Below are 11,563 nucleotides of genomic sequence, written 5' to 3'. Positions count from 1 at the left end.
CTTGGGTGGAGTTTGGGTGAGAACCATCTCAAAAGAATATAGGCTGTGGCCAACATCACTTAGAAAGTCTGGGTAAGGTCTGAATTTGAGATTAGCCTGGTCTACAGTGAGTTCCAGGACAGCCAGAGCTACACAGAGAAACTGTCTTGAAGAAGGAAGGAAGGAAGAAAGGAAGGAAGGAAGGAAGGAAGGAAGGAAGAAGAATCAGAAGAAAAAAGAGGGAGGAAGGGAGGGAGAGAGGAGGGAAATACGAAGAAAGTAGTCTGGCTAGGAAAGATGTATTGCTCTTTTGGTGAGGCAAGTGACTGGTGTTTCAATGCTCCTGGGAGGAGCCTGCAGAGGGGGAGATGAGCTGTGCTCCAGTGGCTACAGAGCAAGCTCCAGAAGAAGGGAGCCGGGTATTCCTGAGAAAGTTGTATAGATCTAGATGATGTTGGGAAGGAAGCTGTTGCTGCCAAGGGGCCTTGGTTATTAAACAGAAGTGTCAGGGTCCTGTCAATCAGGAACCAGGGAAGCAGACAGAATACTTGCAGGAGGGGATCAGATGAAATAAGTTGGAGAACGGGATTACTATAGGGACTAGAAGCCTTAATGAGTTCACCAGAGCTTTGTGTCTACCTAGAGGCTGTCAATGTAGTGTTTGTATCCCAGATGAGGTGTACCTTTTGACTATTTTTTCAAGTACTCAACTTCAGACAAGTTTATTCACAGGTTCACACTATCCTTTCCCAGGGTGATTTTCACTTCATCCACTATGCCTTCAGCAGACCCGTGAGTGTTGATTTTCTTTCAGTCAGCCTCAAGATCCCAGGTACAGTGGGACTTTGAAGCTAGCTTGCTTCACAGGTATTTCTGGGAGCCCTGAGAACCATGGCAGTGTTCTCTGCATGAACCTTGAGGGACCAAAGATTTCCAAACAGGAGCCAAACTTGCCTCTACACTCCTCAGTTATAGAAGAGTTCTTTTTTCTTCTGTAGAAGACTGAATCTTTTTTTCAATCTGACTATACTGGTTCTGAAAGACAAGGTCAAATTCTTTATAATTCATGCTTAACTTCTGCCTCAAAAGCCAAGTTTTAAAAAATTCTGAAAGCACTTATTTTTACATCTTTTCCAATGATAGCTAGATGATAGCATACCATTTCTTAGAACTATTTATTTATTTAGGTTTTTTTTTTTTTTTTTTTGAAACAGGGTTTCTCTGTTTGTACCCCTGGGTGTTCTAGAACTCACTCTGCAGACCAGGTTGGCCTCACGTTCACAGAGATCTGCCACCACCACCTGGCTCTTAGAACATTTTAAGTGGAAATTTTCAAATACAGTGAGAATATAATTAGCTCTTGTGCACCCATCACTCACCAAAAGCTATGAGGAGTCTGTCTGGTTTCCCCCATCACTTACTACACCCATAAGTGTAGCAACAATGGTGGGGAGGGGGTGATCCCTCTTTCTTTGGTTTTTGGGACAGGATCTTGATGTATATAGGCCAGAGTGGCCTTGAATTTACAGTCTTCTGCCTCAGCCTCTAGAATGCTGTGAATACAAGACTAAACCTGGCCCCTTGAGCATTTTGAGGCAATTCTCAGATGCATCACTTCACATGCAAATACTCCAGTATTGCCTGATTTACAGGAAGGAGAGTTATCATACCTAACAAATGTTAGCAGTGAACCCCTAGCAGCCAATGCCCATTTCCAGTCTTTCAGTGTACTCATTAGCTGATGGCAAGCAGAGGAGCTCTGAAGGGACAGCCTCCCTGGTCAGGATCCTTGAAGTTCCCGAAAGGTACTACGGAGTCATCTGAGGAGATGCTGAATCCCTCTCAAGGCAGGGTACTCCAATAGCACAAGACCAACACTAGAGCATCTCCACCACCCACCTAGGCCAGAGGGACCTTCAAGGTCCAGTGAATCTCTGAAGCAGTGCAGGGAGACAGACTCTACTTCCTGCCCTTCTCTGCCCTCTGAGATTCAGCCTCCGCGCCTGGCAAGGCTCCTGCATGGCCTCTTCAAGTCCATTGCCTGCTTCCCCAGCCTAGTGGTGCAGTGCTGACTTCGGTCTCAGCATCCTGCCAGTCCTATGGGGTCATGCTGACCACTCCTGCTCGTCCACTGGGAATGCGTCGTTCTTTTTAGTCCCATCTCTTCGTGCACATCCAGCCATTCCCAGAGGTTCCCTCCTCCAGGAAGCCTTCCTTAGTTCAATCCCTCTGTTCATGTTTACTTTCTCTCATGAAACAGTAATTTCCATACATTTATATTACCTTTCCTGCAAGAGCATGTGACAGATCCTGTCACTGACCCTAGGTCTTTCCTTTTCCATGTCATCAGAAGCCTTTTATTGTTACTTGTGGGTGTACATACCATGATTCACCATCAGGAGTCAGTTTTCTCCTTACGTCACTGGGTCTCGGGGATTGAACTCAGGTCTCTAGGCTTAGTGGCAAGAATCTTTATCTGCTAAGTCGTTTCACTGGCCGATGAGTTGAGTTTTGAACAGGCACAGAACAAATCTCTCAAGCAATGATTCTTGGCACAGACAGTCTTCAACCCCCTTTAACAGACCAGGAAACTGAGAAAACTGACCAACGTAATGGAGGAGCTGGGAATTTTAACAGGCAGAAACCATAACTATACTGTATTGCTATACACAATGAACCATCTGTGGAACCATGCTCCATTATACATCAGTCACAAGTTATTTACATGTGAGTACAAAGGTTACAGTTAGAAGGTTTGTGGGCTAGAACAGCTCATGGCAGAGCACTTGTCTAATATAGGCAAGGCCCCAGGTACAGTCCCCAGCACTGAAAAACAGAAATAAAATCAAATTCAATGCCTTCATCTCACTGGCCACGTTTTAGGCACTCAGCAGCCACATGTGGCCAGTGTTTGCCACACTGGGATGGAACACAGATCACTGTATCACTAAGTCCCACTGCATAAAGCATGACTATACAACTTTATAGATGATCTGAAAGTTATTTGGAGTTTTTCAAAGATTTGTATGTTGATTGATTGATTTGTTCATAGTCTTTGAGAGGGGGTTTTGTGCAGCCCAGGCTGGCCTCAAACTCACTGTATCCAAGGATAACCTTGGGCTCCTTCTGATCTTCATGTTTCTACATCTGAAGCGCTGGAACTACAGGTGTGTACCACCATGCATGGTTTAAGCGGTGGTAGGAATTAAACTCAGGGCCTCGTGATACTAGGAAAACACTAAAAACTGAGCTATGGCCCAAGCTCATAAAGTTTTTTAGTTGTTTTGTTGTTTTTGAGACAGGGTTTCTCTATGTAGTCCTGGCTGTCCTGGAACTCATTCTGTAGATCAGGCTGGCCTTAAACACAGAGATTCACCTGCCTCTGCCTCCCGAGTGCTGGGATTAAAACTGAACCACCACCACCTGGCTAAAATTATTTCTTTTACTCCTACAAACATGAAATAAAAACCCAGTTACTCGGGCTGGAGAGATGGCTCAGCCGTTAAACGCTAGGCTCACAACCAAAAAAAAAAAAAAAAAAAAACTAGTTACTCCTCTAATAAGAAGCCGTGGGGGCTCTTGTCCAATTTGTGAAAACAATGAATGACGCTGGTACCATCAGTCCCATCATAAGGAGGGTAAAACCCGTTTTTATGACCACTAGTGACAACAAAGTTTGTGGGGGAAACCAAGTCCTGTGAGACAAGGCATAGCACGCAACTGTGCTCAGCACTTTAGGGTCTCTTTTCTGAGGCAGGTCTTCTGCTTAAATGGTGGCTAATTTGGCTCAGCATGCAGCTACAGGCCTATGCCTGGGTCACTGCACAACCCTGAAAGACATGGACTGAGCAACGTAGGAATGGGACATTGACTAGTCAGACAGAGTAATTTGTCAAAACTCCACATCTTAAAGTGAGAGTTCAGATTCTAGAGCATGTGATGCAAATAGTCCTGTGTAATGGTCTTTTTTTGGAGGCAGGGTTTCTCTGTGTAGCTCTGGCTGTCCTAGAATTAGCTCTATAGGCCAAGATGTCCCTGAACTCAGAGATCTGCCTGCCTCTGCTGCCTGAGTTTAATTCCAGCAGGAATTAAAGGTGTGTGTCACCGCTGCCTGGTTGTGTGATATTCTTTAAAGACTGGAAGTAGCAGTATGGTTAATATGTGTAGAATTCCAGCTTGGGGAGTAGGAGACCAGAGGCCATATGAAAGCTGCTGTGCCACTCTGTAGACAGGGCATGTGCCCAATGGGAATTCATTCGCCCCTTCTAAGCCTTGGGTTTTTTGTTTTGTTTTGTTTTTGAGATTCAAAAACAGGAAACTGATATGGAAGGTTCACAAGATGCTCTACTGTGGATGCCGTCTGCTGTCTAGCTCTGGACACACACAAGGGAGGGGGGTAGTGAGATAACTCAGCAGATAAAAACACTTGCTGCCAAACTTGATGACCTAGAGTTTGATCCCTAGGATTCACACGAGAAAGAAAAAAACCACTCCTAAAAGATGTCCTTTGATCTCCATACACACACCATGACACCCTTGAGTCTGTACATATACACACAGGTGGGCTCGCTTGGGCTCTCTCTCTCTCTCTCTCGCTGTCTCTCTCTCTCTTTCTCACACACACACAACAAGTAAATTTTTAATTTTTATATATTTTATTTTATTTATATTAAATTTAAAATTACATACCAATCCCAGTTCCCTCTCCCTCCAGTCCTCCCATACAACAAATAAATTTTTTTTTAAAGGTACAAAGTAAAACTGTTTTGAGTTTGGAAGAGAATATAGGTTGCTGAACATGGGCTGTTTCCACACTGGTGGGCAAGGCTGTCACTCCTCATCTGTCCCATAAGGCAACACTTTCCAGAAGGACACTTGTTAGCAGGAGGCACTGAGGGACTCACAAGGCCAATGGGAGAAATCCACACTACCTACCTGAAATTGGATCCAAAGTGCCTGATTACAATCAGATACCACTGGTTATGCAGTTCTAAAAGTTTAGCCAAGGAAAATAAACGTTTCAGTGACAGGGAAACCACAAAGGAATGCGTATGCTTACGCACAGTTGTGAACTTTTTATTCTTAAGAGGGAGATAAACTTTTTCTTTCACCCTCAACTGACCATCCTGCAGAAATGCAGTTTGTGATGGTGAGCTGACCTGAGGATATCTCTATCCCCTGAGGACCATGAAGAATAGGCACCTCATGGTTAGGCTTAGATTGACCTTGGATATTCTGAGCCTACCATAGCCTTGCAGATAGGAGGAGCTAAGCAACCGGCTAATTAAAATCATGTTCCCCTGCCCCCTACTTTCCAGCTTTATAAATACTAACAACTGGACGTGAAAACTGAGTCAAACAATGCAAATCATACCCACACAAACAACCGCTGCCACTCATTGTTCAGAGCAGCCGATTCCTAAGAGCTCAAATGTCCATTCTCTGGAGAGTTAATATTGATGAACATGTAGGCCATCCGGCAACAGATTCCTAAACAGTAAGAAGGGACAACTGGGACGTGTGTGGTGGCCGAGGCCAGTAATCTCAGCACTTAAGAAGTGGAAGCAGGCTGGGTGGTCGTGGCGAAAGCCTTTAATCCCAGCCCTCAGGAGGCAGAGGCAGACAGATATCTGTGAGTTCGAGGCCAGCCTGGTCTATGGAGCGAGTGCCAGGACAGACTCCAAAGCTACACAGAGAAACCCTGTCTTGGAAAACAAAACAAAACAAAAACTGCTAAAAGCTAGTCGTTGGTGGTCACGCCTTTAATCCCAGCACTTGGGAGGCAGAAGCAGGCAGATCTCTATGAGTTCTAAACCACCCTGGTCTACAAGAGCTAGTTCCAGGGCAGCCTCCAAAGACACAGAGAAACCCTGTCTCGAAAAACAAACAAACAAAAAGAGGCAAACTGTAGAAGACACATGCAGATTGGTGTTCCTCTGGAGCCAGGAGTGACTGAACTGACAGAAAGAAAAAGTTTAGGGTTGGAAATACTCCATAATCTGACAGTAGAGATAGTCACACAATTATTTAATCTAGCCATATCTATGAGCTTCTGGTTTAGTGAGAAACCTTGTAACAAATTTTTGAAAAGTGTAGAGAATAATAAAAGAAAACATCAGTTGTCAACCTCTGGCCTCCATATGTACACACACACACACACACACACACACTGTATATGGCAGAAATTAAGAATACAGAAAGACACCTGCCAGCCTTCCTTAGGCCTCTGACTGAAGGTAAATGGTAATGACTGTTAACTTGTTCATCTTTCTAGCTAAATAAATAAATAAAGTGAGACAGAGTATCATGTAGTCTAGGACACTTCAAACTCCCTATGTAGCTGAGAATGGCCTTAATCTCCCGATCTTCCTGCCTCCACCTCCCAAGGGCTGAGATTACAGGTATGTACCATGAGATCACAATTTATGTGGTGTGATTCTGGGGATCACACCCAAGGCTTTGTGCATGCTAAGGAGGCACTCACCAATTGAGCTATATCGCAGTAGTTCTCTGTGTGTGTGCATGTAAGCAGGTGGGTACGAGTGAAAGTCTGACGTGGCTGTGGATGTCAGCGACAAATTCTACCTTTTATGTTTAAAACAAGGTTTACTATGTGGCCCTGACTGGCCTGGAACTTGCTATGAAGATTAAGCTGGCCTTGAATTCAGAGACCCACCTGCCTTAGTTTCCCAAGTGTTGGAATTAAAGATATGTGCCACCATGCCTAGCTCTACATTTTTTTAAAACCTGGAACTCACTAATTAAACTAAATTGTCTAGCCACTGAGCCCCAGAGATCCTCCAGTCTCTTATCTCCCAAGTGCTGGGATTACGGACGATATGTACCACCAAGCCTAGCTTTCTACAAGGGTGCTGGAAATCTGACTCAGGTCCTCATGCTTGCACAACCATAGAGAGTAAGAGGGAATTGGGAGGATGGACAGAGAGATGCACAGGAAGTGAAAGGGAGGGACATTGAATTTAAGGAGGTTGGTTGGAGATGGTATAGGACAAAGAATGCTTCTGGGACATTCGCAGAGGAGGAAGGTCAGCTGGGCGCTTTCTCTGCCTCTCTGAGATGGCAGGCTTTCACCCCGGCATCTGACTCCTGAGTCTATTGGTAAAATCAAATGATTAAGATTTTATTAAAAACATTATCCCTCTATCTCATCCCCTCACCATTCTATCAGAGATACCACTGTTATGAGTTCAGGGTGTCTTTCAGTCCATATTGTTATACTTATGTATACATACTTGGATAAATACACTCATAAATAAAATATATATAGTATTTCATTGTATGTATAATGTATGTATATAGTATCTCATAATTTGCATAAATGATGTACTTTCTGCATCTTGTCTCACAGACATCTGCCTTCTCATTCCTTTTTTTAATACTTTATTTAACTTTATTTTATGTGCATTGGTGTAAGGATACCAGATTCCCCTGGAACTGGAGTTACAGACAGGTGTGAGCTGCCATGTGGGTGCTGGGAATAGAACCCGGGTCCTCTGGAAGAGCAGCCACTGCTCTTAACCACTGAGCCATCTCTCCAGCCCTGTCTTCTCATTTCTTTCTTTCCTTTTTCTTTTCTTTTCTTTCTTTTTTTTTTTTTTTTTGATACAGGGTTTCTCTGTATTGTTTTGGAGGCTGTTCTGAAACTCACTCTGTAGACCAGGCTGGCCTCGAGCTCACAGAGATCCTCCTGCCTCTGCCTCCCGAGGTCTGGGATTAAAGGCGTGTGCCACCAACGCAGGGCTTCTTCTCATTTCTTTACATAGTTTCTGTAGTGCTGGGGATGAACCCAGGACTTTGTCCATGAGAGGCAGGCAGCTCATCACTGAGCCACATTTCCAACCTCATGTTCTCTCATTTAACATCATACACATTATACATTTCTACTAAATAAAATATTGATAACCAGTTCCACTTTTTTGGGGGGGCGGGGTTTCAAGATAGGGTTTCTCTGTGGCTTTGGAGGCTGTCCTGGAACCAGCTCTTATAGACCAGGCTGGTCTCGAACTCACAGAGATCCACCTGCCTCTGCCTCCCGAGTGCTGGGATAAAAGGCGTTCACCACCATCACCTGCCCCTTATCTAGTTCTTAACACAAATAAAGGGGGTAAGAGAGATCCAGAGTATAAACATGAGTATATCCCTTATGATCTGTCCCTGAAGTATTATTATGGTGGCAAGGCAACTCCTCTTCATCTCTTGCCACAATAATTCAAACCCTTGTCTTTTACTGGGACAGCCATCCATCCCAGAATTAATGGCCTTGTCCATCTATCTCTCTGGCTAGTTACTATTTGGCCACTAAGAGATCCCTGGCATACAAACCTCATTACTTGGCTCTATAGGGAAAGTACCAACCTATGGGGTCTTGCGACTCCTAGTGACTAGCAACTGTGGAAGGTCCCACTCCCCAGCTTAGGCTCTCCTTATACCCCCATCACTGGCTCCTTTTTCTTCTAGACACCCCATCCAGAATCTCCCAACTCTTAGCCTTGGTTAAGGCAGGTGACTAGCTCTACCACAGTCTTGTTACACAGAAAATGGGTTTTTGTTTTGAGGTATCTCATTATGTAACCCATGCTGGCTCAAATTCACAAACCTCCCTCAGCCTCTATGGCAAATAACTGCACCCCTGGCTAGAAGGCTGGTCTAGATTACCTTTGAATCAGCAACATCCAGCCCAAGTGTGATCCTCTGCTCACTTGCCTTAAGTTAAACTTGTCCTTCTTCCAACCCAAGGAAATATAATAATCTAAACACATGTATACACACATACATATGGGCTATTGTTTCAAGTTTCAAAATCATGAAAAAAATCAAAATAAAGGGGCTGGAGAGATGGTTCAGAGGTTAAGAGCACCGACTGCTCTTCCAGAGGTCCTGAGTTCAATTCCCAGCAACCACATTTGAGATCCCAGCAACCATCCGTAATGAGATCTGGTGCTCTCTTCAATTCCCAGCAACCATCCGTAATGAGATCTGGTGCTCTCTTCTGGTGTGCAAATACACATATTAAATAAATAAAAATCTTTAAAAAAAAAAGAAGTCAAACTTTAAAAAAATCAAAATATAGCATGAAATTCATTAATTTTTGTTTTTCTTTGTTCTTCTTGAAATTCATTATTTCTTTTTTTTAATTTTATTTATTATGTATACAACATTCTGCTTCCATGTATATCTGCACACCAGAAAAGGGCGCCAGATCTCATAACAGATGGTTGTGAGCCACCATGTGGTTGTGGGGAATTGAACTCAGGACCTCTGGAAGAGCAGTCAATGCTCTTCACCTCTGAGCCATTTCTCCAGCCCAGAAATTCATTATTTCTTAAGACAAAACCATACCTACAATTGAAATAAACAGATTTACAGGATCTAATAAATCCACCCACTGAAGAAATCTAAAAAAAAAAAAAAAAAAAAAAAAGACTGATGATGGTGGGAAAGAGACACACCAGAGAGTAAGTTAAAAGAAATATGACTTAGCAGGATAGTCAAAGTTCATTTTGGCAGAGGCATATTTACTAAGTGACTTTGTGGCCTTCTCCAATCCAAACTAGGACCTAAAGGATGCAGGCTTCGGACCACTGACCGACAAGCTTGGGTTTCCCTCTACCCTCAGGAACCTGAGGTGGGATGCGCGGTTCAAGACCATCTCTGAGAGGAAGCGGAAAACGCAGGATAGTCACCAAGCCAGCCTCCTGCTCTACCGTCCCTCTCCCCCAACGCTGGGTCCCAGAGCACTTGGCGATCGGAAATCCAGAAGGGCAGGTTGGGCTCCGTTTGGAGCCGAGCCAGGGAGCCCTTGGAGACAGATGCCAGCAAGCGCCTCCTCCTTTTCCCGGAATTTGCGCGAGGGTGGTGCTGACCCTGAGCGCCTAATAGCGCAAGGGGAGGAGCCGACCGGCGTGTCCTGTCCCCGAGCCCAGCGCTCCGCAGTTCGTGTGCGCCCTTCTCTGCTGTAGGCGGGGGCCCTCTTTGTTCTGTTTCTCACCTTAGAAGAATCTGCAGCTTCCGGGTACAGAGGCGTTCAATCTTACTTCACCTCTCCACTTAACTACAGAGACGCTGTAAGGAGACAGTGTTAGCGTTGCAAGAGTGCAGAGGGAGGCAGATCTCTGAGTTCTCAGCTTGCCTGGTCTACAGAGTGAGTTCCAGGACAGCCAAGGGCTACACGGAGAAACACTGTCTCGAAAAAGCAAACAAAACAAAACAAAACAAAAGTCAAGAGTAAATGAATTGGGTCAACTCAGAGCCAGCTACATAATTTTCGTAGCTCAGTGAAAAATAAAAAAAATGTCATACCATTTACTAAAAAGGTTATTGCTCATTGAAGCAAGTGTGGAGAAGTTGGCTCTGGGTAGAGTGTGCCGAACCCTCAGCCAGACCAGTTTGGTTTGGTTTCTTTCCAGCACTGGGTCTGTGAATGAAAACCGAAAGGACTGCAGAGACTGACTGACCGATTATTATTTAAGTACTGTGGAGAGACTGGAAAGCTGAGTACCAAAAGGCCATTCCTTAATCGCCTCTTTGTCAGAACTAACATCTTGTGACAATAGATAAAAAATCCTTTTAGAATCTTCTGATTTAGCAGGTAACTAGCTTCTACCAAATCAAAAGCTAAGGAAGCTTATGAGAAGGCTTCTTTCATCTCTGTGAGTCTGCCTCTCCGATGTACCCACCAGTTTAATTGACACTCCCCTTGATTTATGACTTTCTCTGTTCTGTAAAACTATTAAAACTTTGTGAAACTGCTTTCACGTTAGAACATGGGATTTGGGATAACCTAAATTGTGTTCCCAGACTGTCAAGTCACTCAAAATGACTCCGGAATAAACTTATCTCTTACTCCCTTTAAGATGAGAGCTGTATTTTTTTGCATCAATTTCTTTTGTTGAAAACCATATCAACTAAATATACCACGCACAGACTCAAATAGGCCTTCTCTCATTCCATCTCTCCAGTGTTAGGATAGCTGGACTAGTTGGTATGCACTTTAATTTGTACGTAGAGTTTACATGGTTTTCAGCAGGACTTCAGAGTCCAGAGCTGGAGTGCCTAAACAACACTTATCTATACGATTCTGGTCATGTCATTATTGCCAGGGGTATGTTTTCATCTGGGAAAGGGGATAGTACTTGTAGTAATCTTAAGAGCTTGATGAAAATGGAAAGAAATGACTGAGCCAGGGTGTGGTGGTTTGAATAAATGGCCCATAGGGAGTGACACTAGTAGGAGGTGTGGCCTTGCTTTTGGGTGAGACATGCAACCGGGAGTGGACTTTGAGGTCTAAGAAGTTCAAGTCAGGCTTAGTGGTTCCCAACTTCCTCCTGCTGCCTTCAGATCCAGACCTCTCAGCTCCTTCCCCAGCACCGTGTCTGCCTGCATGCCACCATGCTTTCTGCCATGATGATGATAATGGACTAAACCCAATTAAATGTTTTCCTTTATAGGAGTTGCTGTGATCATGGTGTCTCCTCACAAACACTAAGACACCGACTGAGCCCATTGGAGTTGGCCGGTAGTAACCATGACCATCCATCTGGAAGTTACCAACCCTTACCTTTCC

The sequence above is a fragment of the Cricetulus griseus genome, chromosome 3 (assembly GCF_003668045.3).
Source record: "Cricetulus griseus strain 17A/GY chromosome 3, alternate assembly CriGri-PICRH-1.0, whole genome shotgun sequence".
Taxonomy (NCBI): domain Eukaryota; kingdom Metazoa; phylum Chordata; class Mammalia; order Rodentia; family Cricetidae; genus Cricetulus; species Cricetulus griseus.
The sequence above is the reverse complement of the archived record's forward strand: the minus strand, read 5'-3'. Positions refer to the sequence as shown.